The 15,832-nt window shown below is 44.9% G+C and overlaps 1 long non-coding RNA gene across 1 annotated transcript; it reads right to left on the bottom strand.

The window, feature by feature from the left end:
* Window positions 1-289: 289 nt before the first annotated feature.
* LOC143443763 (uncharacterized) lies at window positions 290-15,308 on the bottom strand. Its single transcript, XR_013113058.1, has 3 exons — window positions 15,052-15,308; window positions 10,027-10,175; window positions 290-3,030 (listed from the first exon to the last, which is right to left on the bottom strand). It is a non-coding gene; the product is annotated as an uncharacterized LOC143443763 (long non-coding RNA).
* Window positions 15,309-15,832: the final 524 nt, after the last annotated feature.

Consider the following 15,832-nt stretch of genomic DNA (forward strand, 5'->3'; position numbering starts at 1 on the left):
ACTATGTAGCTCTGGCTGTTCTGGAACTCACTATGTAGACCAAGCTGACCTTGAATGCACGGAAATCCACTTGCTTCTGCCTTCCAGGTGCTGAGTTTAAAGGTGTACACCGCTACTCCTGGCTCCCTTGTTTCTTTTAAGATGAATTTTAAGATCCTATGGTGACAGAGGTAGATGTTACTAACTTTTGCTGGGAAAGATATATATATATATATATATATATATATATATATATATATATATATATATATTACATAAAATAAAAATATATATCTTACATGTTCTCATCACAGAATGATAAATATCTGATAAGATAGGTGTGCCGAGTTTTCCAGTGTATACATGTGTCAGATAGCACAGTATACAAAACAGATATATGTGATTATTATATGCCACTTAAAATTGAAACAGATGTAAACAATTCTATAAAAGACTCTTAGGACAACCTTATGATAATCTTTACTGAAATATCTGCACTGGAGAAGCCCAGAGGACGTTTCCCCCAGTGTCAGTTAAAGTGTCATATAAGGAGGGATAGTCGGTGATCTTTCAAGCAACAGCCTCAGTATCTCTGTGAAACTTGTGCTGAGCTCCTGGGCCAGGATGACAGTGACCTCTTCATCCCGGTGTCAGCCTGTCCAATGCTGTGCTTCTTGTCCTCTCCAGTGTGGCTGCTCAGTTTTTCTGTATGCCAGTCTTTGTTCTTGACCCAACTCCCTTCCTTGCTCTTAGTTGTTTTGTTAGCTCTCATAGAACCCCATTCAAATAAACTACCATTATATCTTTCTTTCACACATGATAAAGACATATGATAAGGACTGCTACGTTTGGAGTATGTTTGTGTATTGGAGGAAAGGAATATAAAAGGAAAAGATAGTACGATGAGCCAGAAGTCTGAGCACAAAGTGTCTGTCAACAGAGGGATGAAAACATGAATCACAGAATACATGCACGACGGAATATTACTCTGCCATAGAAAGGAATGAAGAACTGATATATGTCATAACATAGACAACTGGAAAAACATTAGCTAAGTCAGAGGAGGTAGGCACAAAAGGTCATCTATTTTATGGTTCATCCACAGCCATTATCTGAGATAGAAAAATATACTGGGACAGAATGCTGGGTACAGTTGCCAAGGACAGGAGGCGTGGGAAGAAGAACAGCTACAGAACATGTCTGGGCTTTATTTCACAATCTTGGTTGTCTTCTGGAAATAAAAAGAGTGGCTCTACAAAATTGTGAGTAGATGAAATGGCCCTGGACTATCTATTATGAGATGGTGGCTATTACAGTATATGAATTTTACTCTAACAAAAAGTAAAGTTTTATATAAATGTATATATATATATATTATATTATATATATTATATATAAACATATATGTAAATGTACGTACATATATGCTGCCGTCATGTGTGGAGGTCAGAGACCAGTTTCTGGGAGTCAGTTCTCTCCTTCTACCATGTAATCCTCAGGGACTGACAGCAAGTAGTCAGACCTGGTGACAAGTACCCTTGACCTCTAAGCCAACTCACTGGCCCTAAAAAGATTTTTAAAGGGGGGAATGATTCAACAAAACTTTCCACCCTGCTTTCTTGATCTTAAAACTTTCAGATCTGTTTTTCTCTTTAATCACATCCGAAAGAATGTTTACTTTTAGTTTAGATACTCAGCTGGCATGAGTGGTCCTGAGTGACCTTCCAGATCTGGTCCTTAATAAAACAGCCAAATAGCAGTGAGAATAATAAAGTCATCTGATGAGGTGCAGTGGGACCGTGCGGGCATCCCAAGGACCGCTGCCTTTGAGTCGACTTCTGTCCTGCTGCTGTCTCTCCCTCTCCCTAAGCCTCCTGACATGATTGAAGATGACTTGTCAAATGATGTCATCCACTCAACCAGGGGAAGGAGCACAGGGGTCTTTGAAGGTGGCATACAGATCACCATGAGCCCCCAAGCTACTGAGTCTGACTCCGTGTTGCCCTTGGCTACATGAAACGACATCATATTTGTCTGTGTTGGCCTTAACTCTCCTTTTCTGTGTCCTTTGGTCCTCCTGGGACCCTGCTCTCTATCCCCCACACACCTAGAGTGACCTTCCCTTCCATTATCCCTCCTGTTTTCCATCTATCTACACCACTTACAAAGTTGACATCATGCCTCCATGATGGTGAATTATGCATAAGTGTTTCCTAACTACATTTCCCAGCTCTCAGCTCACAATCGGCCCTCACATCTTCCCGGAGTTGCTGGCTGACTGGAGGACAGCGGCTGCGCATATATATGGTGCTGTGCGTTGTTCCTTTCTTTTCTAGAAGACACACCTGGGTGAGTCACCGTTACTGCTCAGTCAGATTTTAAATTTCAGTACCATCAAGAAGTATTTCAATAGTGTGAATAAATCAACTAGAAACTGAGCTGCAGGGAACAATTGTCAGTCTATAAATGTGATTAAAATTCTAGCTTTAGCTTTGCCCGCAGGTAAATTTCTGCATTTCTATTCTGAGAAGGACTTTAGGTGCGTCCGAGGCTCACTTTGTTGTGTTTCCGCCTAACTTCAAAGCCAGCAACTCTTGGGACCCTAGGAGCCGTTTCCATATCTTCCTTCCCACAGGCATGGGATTCTTCTATAATAGGTTCGCGTTCTGTCCTGGCTTACTGAAGTCACAAAGGTGGGACATCCAGTATCTGAGGGCTGAGCTTTAATCAGAAACCGCGCCTCTATGCTTCCAGACAATATAGTGTATAGGACACCTCACTCTGTTGGCCCAGCCTCTGCTTGCCACAGAAGCACTGTTGGCTGGGTTCAAGGAAGCATGCCCCCAGTTTCAAGCAGCTTGTTAATGCCCTGCACCTCCAGGCTTTGGGAGCACTCACTCTCAAAAAAAAAAAACGGTGTTATCAGGGTCAGATGATCCAATTAGCTTGCAGTTAACCAGCCAAAGATGGCGTTGGGTCCCTGGCAGCTGTAGGTGTGTTTCAGGGACCGGAGCTTTCACTGTGCACTGCTTACTGCTCCCAGCCACGCCCCTAAAAAGGAATGTTGGAGAAAACTTATTTAGACTCAGTTTTTATAGTTTGCTTTTTTTTTTTTTTTTTGAGACAGAGTCTCTAGCCCAGACTGTTTTCCAAACCCCTGTAAAGTTGAGGCTGACCTTGAATTTCTGATCTTCATGTGCTAGAATAATAGGTACGTAGCATTGCAGTCCGTTATGCTCTACAAGATTGACATGTACTTTATAGCCCAGGTGACATCTTCAGCACCCTGATTTACTTATTTATTTATTTATTTATGTATTTATTTATTTATAAAATCCAAACTGCTATAATCTGAAGGAAAAGTTTGGCGAGGTCACTGTGCAATCGTAATCGGCTCTCTCCTCTCTCCGGAGCACACCACCTCCCTGGGTTCTTGGTGAATACTTGTCACCTACTTGTGAGAATCTTTTGGGATGAAGACTTTATTTTTCTTTCTGCTCGAAGTACAGTCTTTTGGGGAAAGCTCCTTGGTCTGTGTTCAGGAAAATTACTTTTGGGGCTGAAGCCAAAATTTCGGGTGACTTTGAAGTCCAGACAGCACCACAGTGAATACGGCTAGACCTCCAATGCTGTTATCTGCACAGCTGCTGCTGCTGCGTCAGTGCCTCTGACTCTTTGGAAATTAGATTGATTTCAGCGAGTTAATTAACTCATCAAACCTTCTCGGGTCACATCAACAGGCTTCTGAGGGCTGGGGAGAGCATTTGTAAACACGACTTCAGAGCTCTAGAAGAGCACGTGTGCAGGAGCTAGGTTGCTCGTCAGTCTTTTATGGCATCATTTTCAGAGACTGCAGGGGTCACTCTGAATGCTAACGGTTTTTGATGCTTGACATGGATAGACTTTTTGGTAAGATTAATCACCCCTATTTGCCAAGGGCTTGCATGTGGCTAAGCCCCAAGAGTAGCTTAGTTCGCTCCCGGGTTTCTGAGACGTTATTTGGCCAACTGACTGAGGAAATTTATCCCTAACATTTGCAGTTAGAAGGAAGAATTAACCTGATACCCTTTCCTCCTTGTTCAGCCAGATTGTTTGCTCGTATTGTTTTTTTTTTTTTTCTTTGTAAGGACCTGTATCAGCTCAGGACCCCCAAGTTCTCACCATGAATAAAAATTATTTCCCCCAAAGGACAGAGGGCAGGGAATAAGAGACAACCACAGGTGGGTAGAGGAGGAGGGAGGAGGGGAAGGGAATAAAGAGGGAGTAAGGGAGAGGGGAAAGTGGTATTTGTCCCAGAGGACAAAAGACTGTCTCTGGATAGAGAGGAGACAGATGTGGCTCACAGGAAAATGGCAGCTTATACAGGTAAAAGGGGGAAACCCTGTACTAGGACGAGTGTTTAATTTTAATTGGGTGTGTTAATTAGGTGAAGCAAAGCGGGCTTTTGATTGCTGGGCTTCGATACTTTGATAGTTGGACCTTGGTAGTCAGCCTCAGGAGGAAGAAGGGCCAAATAAGAAAATAGGACTTGTTGGCTGGCTTTAGGAATATAATGTAATGCTTTTTATTAAGGCAGAGGGAATCGGGAGAGGGGCAAGGCCATGCTTGCCAAGCTGCAGCTAGCTAGTCCCTTCAGTCCTGACTCTGGGGCAGTGACATGTAGATCATCAGTGTGGCTGCTGTCCCTCAAAGTGACAAATCTTTGGCTGCAGTCTCCCTGGAGGGCGATGGCTAGGCTACCTCCAAGTTTCCAGAGCAATTCAGCATGAATAAAGCCATCTCTGTGTAGTTAGTAATTTCCCCAATGGATTAATTACCTATTGCTGTAGGATAGATTGTTTCCAAAGTTAGCAGCAGAAGACACAAGCCAGCATTGATTACGCTGCAGCTTTTGTGGTCAGGGGACAGGTGGTTCTGGCTCCAGGTCTCCTCAGAGGCTGCAGTGAGGGGCTCAGCCTGTGCTCTGTCTCTGCTAGACTTAACTGGACTGAAGCGTCCCCCTCCAAGAGATGCAATCTCACGGTGGCAGTTGATTTTAGTTGCTGGCAGAAAGTCCGGACTCCTCAGTTCATGGACTTGCCATGGGAGCTCTGGTGTCTTCAAGGGGCAGCTGGGTTATTTCCAAGTCGCTGAGAAGCAACACTTAGGGAAAGACAAATTTATTTTAACTCATAGTGTCATGGCAGGAAGACATGGCAGTGTGGGCTCCTGCCTTCCTGTAGGATCTTGTGATTGGTCACATTGTGGCAGCAGGTGAGAAGCAGAGAGGGATTCCTAAGGCCACAGCGGAGTCCAGAGTCTCTCAGTCTGCCCCCAGCCACCTGCTTCGACAGCCTCCTAAAACAGTGCCACAGGCTGGGGACCAGGTGCTTAAATACAGGAGCCCATGAGAGATACTTCACACTCAAGTGTACTGCTCCCAGCACTGAGAGGATGGCCTTACAAGTACATGGACCTAAGTTGGAGTCCTTGCACCAACGTGAGAAAAGCTACATGTCGGGATGGGCATTTGTAGTTCCTGAGCTGGGAAGACAGAGGCAGACCCCTTGGGGCTCCTCAGCCTGCTGGTCTAGTTTAGTTGGTGAGTTGCCACAGCAGCCAGGAACTCTGTGTCAAAAGACATGGCAGATAATGTCTCAGAGTAACACTCAGATCATCCCATATTGCTTCAAGAAACCAGAATTGTTGGTTATGACAGAAGGTTTATCAACTACCAACTGGGTGACAGAGGCCAAGTTTAGTCTATGTATGGTTGGAGCATTCACGGGATCGGAGCACAGGGCCCAGGCCATTGGGGCTATATTGAATTGAGTTATGACACCTAGGTTTTCTCTATCTGATTTCATTATCTTTGAGTAAGTGAGGTCTTGGAAGGCAGACAAGGCATCTATTTCTGAACTGTAGACTTCCCTGACTCCTAGGGCCTCTGTGCAGTGTTGTCTCTCTAGCTGACTTCTTTGTTTCCAGGCCTTTGGACTCCAGCATTAACTCCTCATAATCAGAACATGGCGAGTTAGAAAGGTGAGCAATGGTCTGGGTCTGTTCCGTTCCCCTTCTTTTGTAAGAAGGACCTAATGCTATTTGCAAGGCCGATCTACGATACGTTAAGGCAGGTTTCTTAAAGTAACCTGTAAAGCAAGACCAGGACTGCGTAGGTGGTGAGGCTCTAATATGGGTTTATTCCGTAAGACGACACCTTCTCTGCCTCTCCCACTTATTGACAATAGAGACAGTCATGCCTGTGGTTGGATAGGTCAATCAAATCTCTCATGCCCAAATCTATCGTTCTTGAGTTTCTCCCCTTCAATTTCTAGACCACTTGTCTTTCCACCAAGGGATGGTGTTCACCAGGTTCCCTTTTCTTCATTTCCACAGCTGTCCATTTGTTACATGACTTCAAGTGAGGTCAAGTGAATAGAGGCAGAATACACTTCATTAGACCTGAGCCAGAGGTGGCTCAGTCAGCAAAGTACTTGCTTTGCAAGCATGAGGACCTGAGTCCAACCCTCAGAACCCACATGTAAAGCCAGACATGATGGCACATGCTTCTAACTCCAGTGCTGAGGAGGAGAGAAAGAGAACCATGGCAGCTCACTGACCAGCCTGTGGTGAGCCCCTCTGGTCTAGTGAGAGAGCCTGTCTCAAACAAAACAAAACAAAGTAGATAAAGATAGCACCTAAGGAATGACATCTGAAGTTGACCTCTGATTTACACACACACACACACACACACACACACACACACCCCATCAACATACAAAATAAAACCCAGCAAGTAGAGACTTGAAAGCCTGGTAACTATATTTCTTAAAGAAGTGGGACAGTAACAAAGTGTCAGAATTAAGACAGAGGCCTCCCTCCCTCCCTTCCTCTTTCCTCTCCCACTCTCCTCTTCTCCATCCCTTTTTTTCTTGTATTTCTTCTCCCCCTCCCCTCCCCACTCCTTTTTTCTTCCCTTCTTGATGTTGGTGATCCAGTCCAGGTCTTGTGCATGCTACACATGCACTGTCCCAGGGAGCTGCGCCCATCTGAGATTCGATTTCCCAGAGCACTATCAGATCTCTGAGTCATTTCTCCTCAGCCATGATTTGTCATTGCACATATTCATGTTGTACCAAATGCTGACACACTGGTGAGCTTGGGGAAGCTACAGCTCTCCCTGATCTCAAGTCCCTTGCTTCATAGTGAAGCCTCTGCACACTCTTTGGAGCCAGCCCCTGAAAAGATTCGGGAAATATTGTTGTAGGGCCAGAGAGGTATAGTTGCTGGCGTGCATGCCTGGAATTCATTAAACTTGTTTTTCCTTCAGTGTCTAAGCTATACAGACATAAATATATGGATATTTTCACCACATTTGGGTGCCATTTCCTCACCTATTTGGGCACAGGCCAGAGGTAACCCCTCTCATAAGGAACTAGGGGGAACATGTCTTGACATAGTGTAGAGCTGCATCAGTTTTAGATTTTTGGCACAGAAGCTTGAAAAAAAAAAAAAAAAAAAAAAAAAAAAAAAAAAAAAAAGGTGGGTGCCTGCAAACTGCTTGTGACCAGAGCTGCTGCTTCCAGGAATACAGTCAGGCTTTTGTCTGATTCTTCTTAAGTCACAACAGACAACTGACGTGTGTGTGTGTGTGTGTGTGTGTGTGTGTGTGAGAGAGAGAGAGAGAGAGAGAGAGACAGAGAGAGAGAGAGAGAGAAGCAGATATATAGAAACGGAGACTCAGAACAAGACAGAGAAACAGAGGGAAGTGGAGCAGGGATGGTGGCTTCTAGCGGATTTTTAGGAGCACTTGACCCTACAGCCAGAGCATCCGATGTGAAGTGAAAGACTCGGCTGCAGTAGATGGAAATGTCACAAAAGTGCATTGACACGAGAAGCAGATAGCAACACCAACTGGTTAAGCAATGGGACCAAAGGAGAAGGAGGGAAGGGGATATTTTCACTAAACGTTTGCGGAGCGGACATTTTCTGGAGGAAAGGCCATTGCCCTGGCTAAGAGGGCACAGCTGGCGCACCAAAGAGCATGGCCCCAAGCCATGACACCCACCCTGCTCTGCCAACTGAAGAGATGAGGGAGGACCATGTGCTGGCACTGAGTACTTTATCGCTTTCCACTAAGCTGGATGCAACCAAAGGAAACCCTGAGAAACCTACACGAGCCAAATAAGCCAGGCTGCATTTGTGACAGAGCTGAGGAATGAGAAATCAAAAGCTAAACAGTGGAAAACGAAGAAGCATTGCAGAACCAGGAGAGGGAACGAGTCAATAACAGTGGATGGATGCTGACAAAATAGCCAAAGGGGAGGATACCGGACGCTAGCCACAGAGACGTGCAGACTGTGGGGCGCTGTTGTATAACTAAGGCAACATGAATTCCGTTTTAACTTTTCACAGGGTGTTAAAAAACCTTATAGAAGTGAGTGCATCTGAAAAAGCTGAGAATTTTCAAATGTCCATTTCAGGCCCTGGTCCCTGTTGTCTCCCTCGTAGATGGTGGGACCGAAGACCACCAGCAGTTTCCTCTCACCTGCCTGCGCAATGGATGTTCTCGGACTGGTAGGAGTCTAAATGGTGGGAAGCTTGAAGACTTCATGAAGCCTATGGCTTCGGGGTAGAGGAAGTGGAGTATTTGGAAAAGAACCAATTATGCAGAGGACATTGCCAGGGCAGAGTTCTATTGTTCTTCACATGTTCTTTGCCCACAGAGCTCTTCCTCTCATATGCCTTAAAAGTGATGGGTTTCTAAAACAACAACAACAACAACAACAACAACAACAACAACAACAACACCACCAAATGTAGGGGTTAACATCTAGGTTAAGATGTGTTTTGTACACTGAAACAGATAGCTATAAGATATTGTAAACAGGCAGCTTTGGTGGAAATTTACCAGCCTGGATAAGAACTAATAACCATAGACCTTGTGGATAGGCAGCCTTGGTGGGAAGTACCAGCTTAGATAAGAAACAAGTGAATCATAGACAGAGTCATAGTGACATGTTCCCTGAAGCTTCACCCAGCCGATACTCTGTTCTGTGAGATATCTGTACTCCCCCTGAACACCTACACTCCTGTGTCATCCCCTTCCCCACATCCTGCCTTTTTGTGTTTATAACCCCTGTGTGAAAAAGTAAAAATCACGGTTTGATTAAAAACATAAAAGTAAATAAATAAATAAAAATTTTAAAAAGGATGTGTTTTGTAGGTGGTAGACGTGGTAAGCTATCCGTCATCATGTGTTTGTGAAGATACCATATCTTCTACTATGACGGGCATTGGTGGAATCTAGGCAACGCACCTTTGTTCTGAAGGAACCAAAAAGCCACAGGGTAAGTGGGGATCTTGCACAGTTTGAGAGGGTGATCTAGCTCCAGGGGAGGGTCCTGAAGGAGATCTTACTCGGAAACTTGGAATTTCTCTCTCCAGCATTCTGAAAAACTGACCCCACAGTTTAGTCATGCAGTAGACTACAGCAACTATAGTCAAGACTGAGGTGCTGTCCCTGAGTTGTCAAACTTGGAACAGCATCTGTGTGTGTGTGTGTGTGCCTGTGTGTGTGTGTGTCTAAAATCTGGCTTCCCAAAAAAGGGAGGAAAGGAGGTAGTTCAGTGGGTAAGGACACCCTGGTTAAGCCTGACTCTGATTCTGGATCCCTGGGACTCGATGGTGGAAAAAGAGAGCCAATTTCCACAATTTGTCCTGTAGCCTGCACCCATGTACTGAGGTACCCTCCACAATAACTTTAATTTATTTTATTTAATAATAAATATATATACTTATATATTGTAACTATATCAATATTATATATTGTAACTATATCAATATCAAGAAAATTTATTTCTAAACCAGATTTAGAAGTTTTGTTGGTGTCGAGCTTCTATAATAGGTTAATGAACGCTGTGAATATCTAAAAGAAGACAGCAAGATGCAGCATCCACGAGTTTCTTCTGTGAAGCATCTGAGTGGTGTCACACAGGATGGGTGTTGAGTGGGACACATTTTGGGGATATACACTTCTCACGTTTTCAAAACAACCCAAACACCTACCTCTGGTCCTCCTCTGAAAATGGGAGTTAGACTTGTTTTCATTTCACCCCATAACTTGTGGGGTAAGAGGGCACGTGTCATCCAAGTGCAGGAGGCGGGGAGAGGATGGGTGGAGATGTCAACAACAGACGTAACGTGCAGAGTCACTCCTGCGAAAGAGCAGGAGAGGACCTCATTCCTACTCAAGCTCATCTGTCCAGCCCTGCTCCTGGGATGCAGGGCCCAAACTGTCTCCAAGCTCAGTCCATCTCTAGCAGTCTCCAGCCTTTCCTCTCCACTGAGGAGGCCTCAACCCAGTCTCCCTCCACCTCTCTGCTTCCATCCCCCCCTCTCCCCCTACACCTTTCCCCCCTCTTTTCTCTCCTGCAACAGGGTCTCATGTCATCCGGGATAGTCTCAGATTCACTCATGTATCTGGGATGACCTTGAACACCCAATCCTCCTGCTTCTAGCTCCCAAGTTCTGGGATTACAGACATGTATCACCATGTCTGTTCTTCTGTTCTGTGAGGGATCGACCGCAGGGGTTTGCGTGCTCAGCAAGCATTCTGCCAACTGAGTCACACCTAGTCCAAAGTCTGCACTTCTCCTATGGCGTGTTCACAGCTTCGTCCACCTCCACAGGGGTTTCCCAGCCTTGGGCCCTGTCTGTTCTCCAAGACCTTCATGAGGTCTTCACATGTAGCTGGAGGGATCTGTAGTGCACATGCATGTGAAGAACACAGGCAGGGCTTGTGCTTCAGCCGTGCTGGCTTCCTTTAGTTGCTGCCTGTTGCCACCTGCCTGTCCCAGGACCTTGGCTACTGCCTTTACCTTGTTGCCTTTAGTCTTCAATAGTTGTCTCCTCGGGCATCCTTCTCTGCAAGTCTGTCTGGCTCAGATTTCCTCTAACAAGCCTTCATAGAAGCATAGAGCTCTTTTTTTTTTTTTTTTTTTTTTTGTATTTCTTGCAAACATGCATTATTTATCAAATTCTGTACTTGCATGGTGAGTAACCACCTTACACATTACACTAGCTCTTTGTATGTTTCATGAGGACATGCTGGATTTGATGCATTTCACTGCTTAGCATGTACCTGCCTTAGCAAGTGTTTCAGACTGATCTTGAATCACCATGTAGCCAAAGGTGACCTTGAACTCCTGGTCCTTGCCTCTGTTTCTCAAGTCCACAGATTACAAGCACATACCTTCACCCTCTGCTTTTGATAAGATATTTATACATGGGATTTCTTTCTTGATATCAACTATCTGATTTCTATCCTTGTCTAGGGCAAGGCTTCCAGGGAAGTAGTGAGGACTTGCAAGGGTTTCTCCATAAGCCGTGGAAAGTTCTTGGTGCTAGGAGACGTGCAAATCGCATTCTTTTACAGTGAATGCCCTTAACTGCAGGTTGGGAGCAGCCCACACTCTGATCTTAATAGGTTTGAGGGTTGGGGCTGCTTTGTGGAAAGCAGCTCAAAGGTTTAATTCTGTTTTATCTCAGAATGCCTCATTAGTGATCAGAGTTGCTAGATAATGCCTCAGAACCAACTGACAAGATGTTTAAAAGCACAAAAACAAACAGACAAAACACCAAGAGGATTCAGAAGCCGTTCTGCAGCTTATGTTTTTTCTGGTAGACTTTTGATTTCTGTTCATACAACAGTGTGTAAACCCTCTTCTAACTAACAGACATGGAGATTGGCTTCCCGAGTCATCTCTGCATCTGGAAACTGTTGAGTAATTAGCTTCTCACTTGTCTGAGGGCTGTTCTCGGATGTTGATAATGCGGTTATTGACAAGCCAAGAACATTCATTAGATGTTCATCCTAAGAGAAGGCTCTATGGGAACTCAACAGACACATCCAGTTGGAATGGATACTTGTATCTTGTCCCAACACTACCCCTTTCATGTTTAACTGCACGCAGAGGAAGCTGGAGGTGCCACAGAGCTGTCCATTTTCTTGGGTAGAGGGTAAATGGCAAATGGATATTGTTGTGACCCTGAAGGAGAACTTACTGCATGATTATTTCCCTCTGCCTCCTGGGTGCTAGATCACAGGCATGAACCGCACACTGGCTATGCGGTGCTGGGGATGAATCCAGCAAATACTACTAATACAGCTACACCCCGGTGTCAGGAATTCTTCAGTGCCTTCTCTGGCATGACCTTTTCATCTATGAAATGGGAATATAATTCTCCTCTGTCATTCAAAATGTCATAAGAAATGGCTAGCTAAAATAACACAAACCATTTCTGTAGGTATAAAACTCTGATGTGAACAAAGAATACTGTGCTTGGCCTTGCATAGCCTGCAAAGAGAATTGATGTGGACACAGAAAGGACTTACATTATGGCTTAAAATCAGTAGGCCTTTCTTTCTGTGTGAACTTTAATTTAAGTCTGAAGATTTATGGGAGGAAATGCCTGGCGGGGCATGGAGAGAGACAATAATTTGAGAGGGGTGGAAAAAACGTAATTACTATTTTATTTTCAACAAATATCAGGCACCTATCCTCTGAATTCACAGCTAGGTCTGAAGAGCATCAGCTGCTCTCCTGGGAAGCAGACACAGAGATTCCTTCCACTGAATCTACTGTGCGAGACAAAGACAAATCACAGGCGACTGTGTCTCTCGGTTAGCAGCTGTATCTTATGGAGCTCTTGCCAACAAAAGGAAACGTGGGGAAAATCCCTCTGCACTCATTTTAAAATGTTTCCCACTGAGCTTAGCAAGGGCAGCTTTATATTCTCATCTTTTCTACTAAGCATTTTGAGGCCGATGTCTAATAATGTTACGTGCATACTGGCCAAAACTGAGTCACTAAAATCTTAACGAGAAGGCAGGACGCCTATTAGCAAGACCCCAAGGCAGTGTGATGAGGACAGAGAAGCTTAAGTGTTTAGTCCACAGCCAGGGTGAGCCTCAGGCTCCAAGCTCGCTGGACCAACTTGCCCTCTGCCTCACTGGTGTTGTTGTTGTTTAAGAGCTCTGCACTTCTGTTCCATTTCCATAACTGTGCCTGTTTGAGTGAGAAAGGTATAGTAAAGTAAACAGCAAAGTGGTCGGAGGAAGTCCCTGTGCATACAGTCAGTGCATAAGTCTGCAGGTGACAGGGCATGGGTGCATACAGTCAGTGCATAAGTCTGCAGGTGACAGGGCATGGGTGCATACAGTCAGTGCATAAGTCTGCAGGTGACAGGGCATGGGTGCATACAGTCAGTGCATAAGTCTGCAAGTGACAGGGCATGGGAGCTGTACCGGTTTGTGTCCCCAGACCTGGGATGTGGAGGGTACAACAAGGAAATGCTAGACCAGAGCTACAACTGCTATCTGGCAAAGACAGCAGAGAGAGAGAGAGAGAGAGAGAGAGAGAGAGAGAGAGAGAGAGAGAGAGAGAGAGAGAATATCAGAGAACAACTCTCATGAATCTGCTGTCTCCTTTTAAGGCATACGACTCAGGGATCAAATAGCCTTTGCCTCTGAGTCATTGCCCTGACCAACATTAATTAATTTGTCCTTGCATTCCATCCCTGTTCCAGGTCCTCAGCAATACTCAGAGTCAACGTTTTCCTGAGGTCTGTCATCACAGGTTAATTTAACCTGGTCTTGAGCTTCAGATAAACTGAGCCTTAAGAGTAGATACTGCTTTTTCTGTCTTTCTCACTGGGCATTATTCAGTTGAGGTCCACAAGGAGGTAGCCATTTGAAAAACATTTCCCCTTTGATACTTTTCTTTGAGGACCAAGTTAAGGGGATATGCAGATTCTAGACTAAAGGAGACCATCTATGTAACAAGTCTCAGACACCAGCAGCTAGGGATCCCAGTCAGAGGCTAAGCCAGCCTATTTTCATTGCTTAGATTTTGCAGTATGAGCCTCTCAGGTCACCTATTGTGGCTGTGCCTCCCCCCCCCCCCCCAGCCTTGCAAAGGTGGCCTTTTGTTCCCCAAGAGTCACAGAACTGCTACTAACTACATCACAAAGTGTTTAAGGCTGTGATTGAAATTTAGAAGACAGCATCCAATGTCACCTTTGATGATCTAAAATTGCACACAAGGTAACCCGGGCTCCCTGTAATAGACAACCCACAGAGGCATGCTTCTGGATTGTGCTCTCCCAGGGTCTTGCTGCAGTCGACTGATGTTATTAAACCCCCAGGACCCTTCTCAGAAGGATGTTTGGCTCCAAATAGCAGTGTTCTCAGGGACATTGTGACCAGGTGCCCTCACACAATCGAATCTCTTTCATTTTATACAGAATCTGAGGCTCTCTATTATTAAGCTGACGAGAATAGCAGTATGGATTTTTCCTTTTCTGCTTTTCTCATTCCAGGGGGGCCAGGGGCTGTGCTTTCCGAGTTTAACCAGGACATGAGCTTGTGGCCATATAATGAGATGAAGGATGCACAGCCAGATTTACAGATGTCATGCAGCAAAGGAACACCAAATGCCTAAGCCGAGTGACCCAAGCCTCAGCCCCCTTCCTCTGTCTCCCTTCTTCCTGTCTCTCCTTCCCTTCCTTATATGTGCATTATGTACATCGTGTGTCTGTGGGTCCATATGTCTCTATGTATGTGTGTGTGTGTGTGTGTGTGTGTGTGCATGTTTGTGTGCATGTGTGTGCGGACTGGAGATTTACTTTAACAGTCATCCTTAAGCACCTGCATTTTGGTACAGGGTCTCTTTCCGACCTGTAGCTTACTAGGCTGGCCTGCCAGTGAGCCCAGGCACTTGCCTGCATCCATCCTCTCAGCATTGGGTTTGCACCATCATTTCTCTTTGTCATTGTTATTATTGGTTGGGGTTTTGTCTTTTTTTTTTTTTTTTTTTTTTAACGAAAACATGGCTTCTAAGGACGGAACCTTAGCAGTCCAGGGTCTCATGCTTACACGACAAGCACTTTACAGCCCCAGCCATCTCCCTAATACCCCCTCACTCCCACACGTTTTAAACGGGGAGATGAACACTTCTCTTGCCTAGTCCAGCCCTGTGGAGGAGTGGCCCCCCCAACAGCCTGTGGTAAGTACTGGCACAAGGTACTTACTGCACAAGTACTCCCTTGTTCCCTTCACAAGGAGCATTCGCTCGAGCTCGAGCTGACGATGGGGCCCTGGAGAAAGAAACGTAGCTGTTCCGGAGGTGGGGGTGGAGAGCTGCCTGCTCTTAGGGGCACAGTACTGCGTGGATTCATGGAGAATACCTTGAACGTGTATATGCCGTCTTCTTCCAAGCCTGATGAGCTAACAGGTGCAAGCATTTAGAAAGAAGAGGCTGAAAAGAGTTAAGGTGCAAAGAAGTGGTGTGAGCAGACTTCTGCGGGAACACTCTGAGAAACCAAACCAAGAGAGAAGGCAGGGTTACAGTTGCCAGGAGTGTCAAATTACAGCACTCTGCTCTAGGTGGGGGAGGACCCTCATTATTTCAGGGATTATGGGGGAGCAGTTGGGAGTTAAAGGGGTTATGTAAACTGTTATTATTTTAGGAACACAGAGATAGACCGTGATTTTATTATTCTATATTAGCTCAGGGTGAGCACATACTTTTTATTTTTTAGTTTATGCTGCATTCAACCCTCAGTCCTAACAGGAGCCAATCACAGCGGTTGCATTTTTTTTTTTGTTGTTGTTGTTGGAATTCCTTTCTTTACATGTCAGATTTTACCAAGTGGGTGATTGGTTCTTTCTTTCAGTACCATTAATTTTAAGTTTTATTTAATGAGTTTCACTTTTATATGAGTAACCACTGTACAAAGCACAAAGATTCCTTTCTGACTATTCAAGAACCTAGAGTGACATAGAATGAAAGCTTAAGCCGTGTCAGTATGA

Source organism: Arvicanthis niloticus, chromosome 10, assembly GCF_011762505.2.
Source record: "Arvicanthis niloticus isolate mArvNil1 chromosome 10, mArvNil1.pat.X, whole genome shotgun sequence".
NCBI classification, from domain to species: Eukaryota; Metazoa; Chordata; class Mammalia; order Rodentia; family Muridae; genus Arvicanthis; species Arvicanthis niloticus.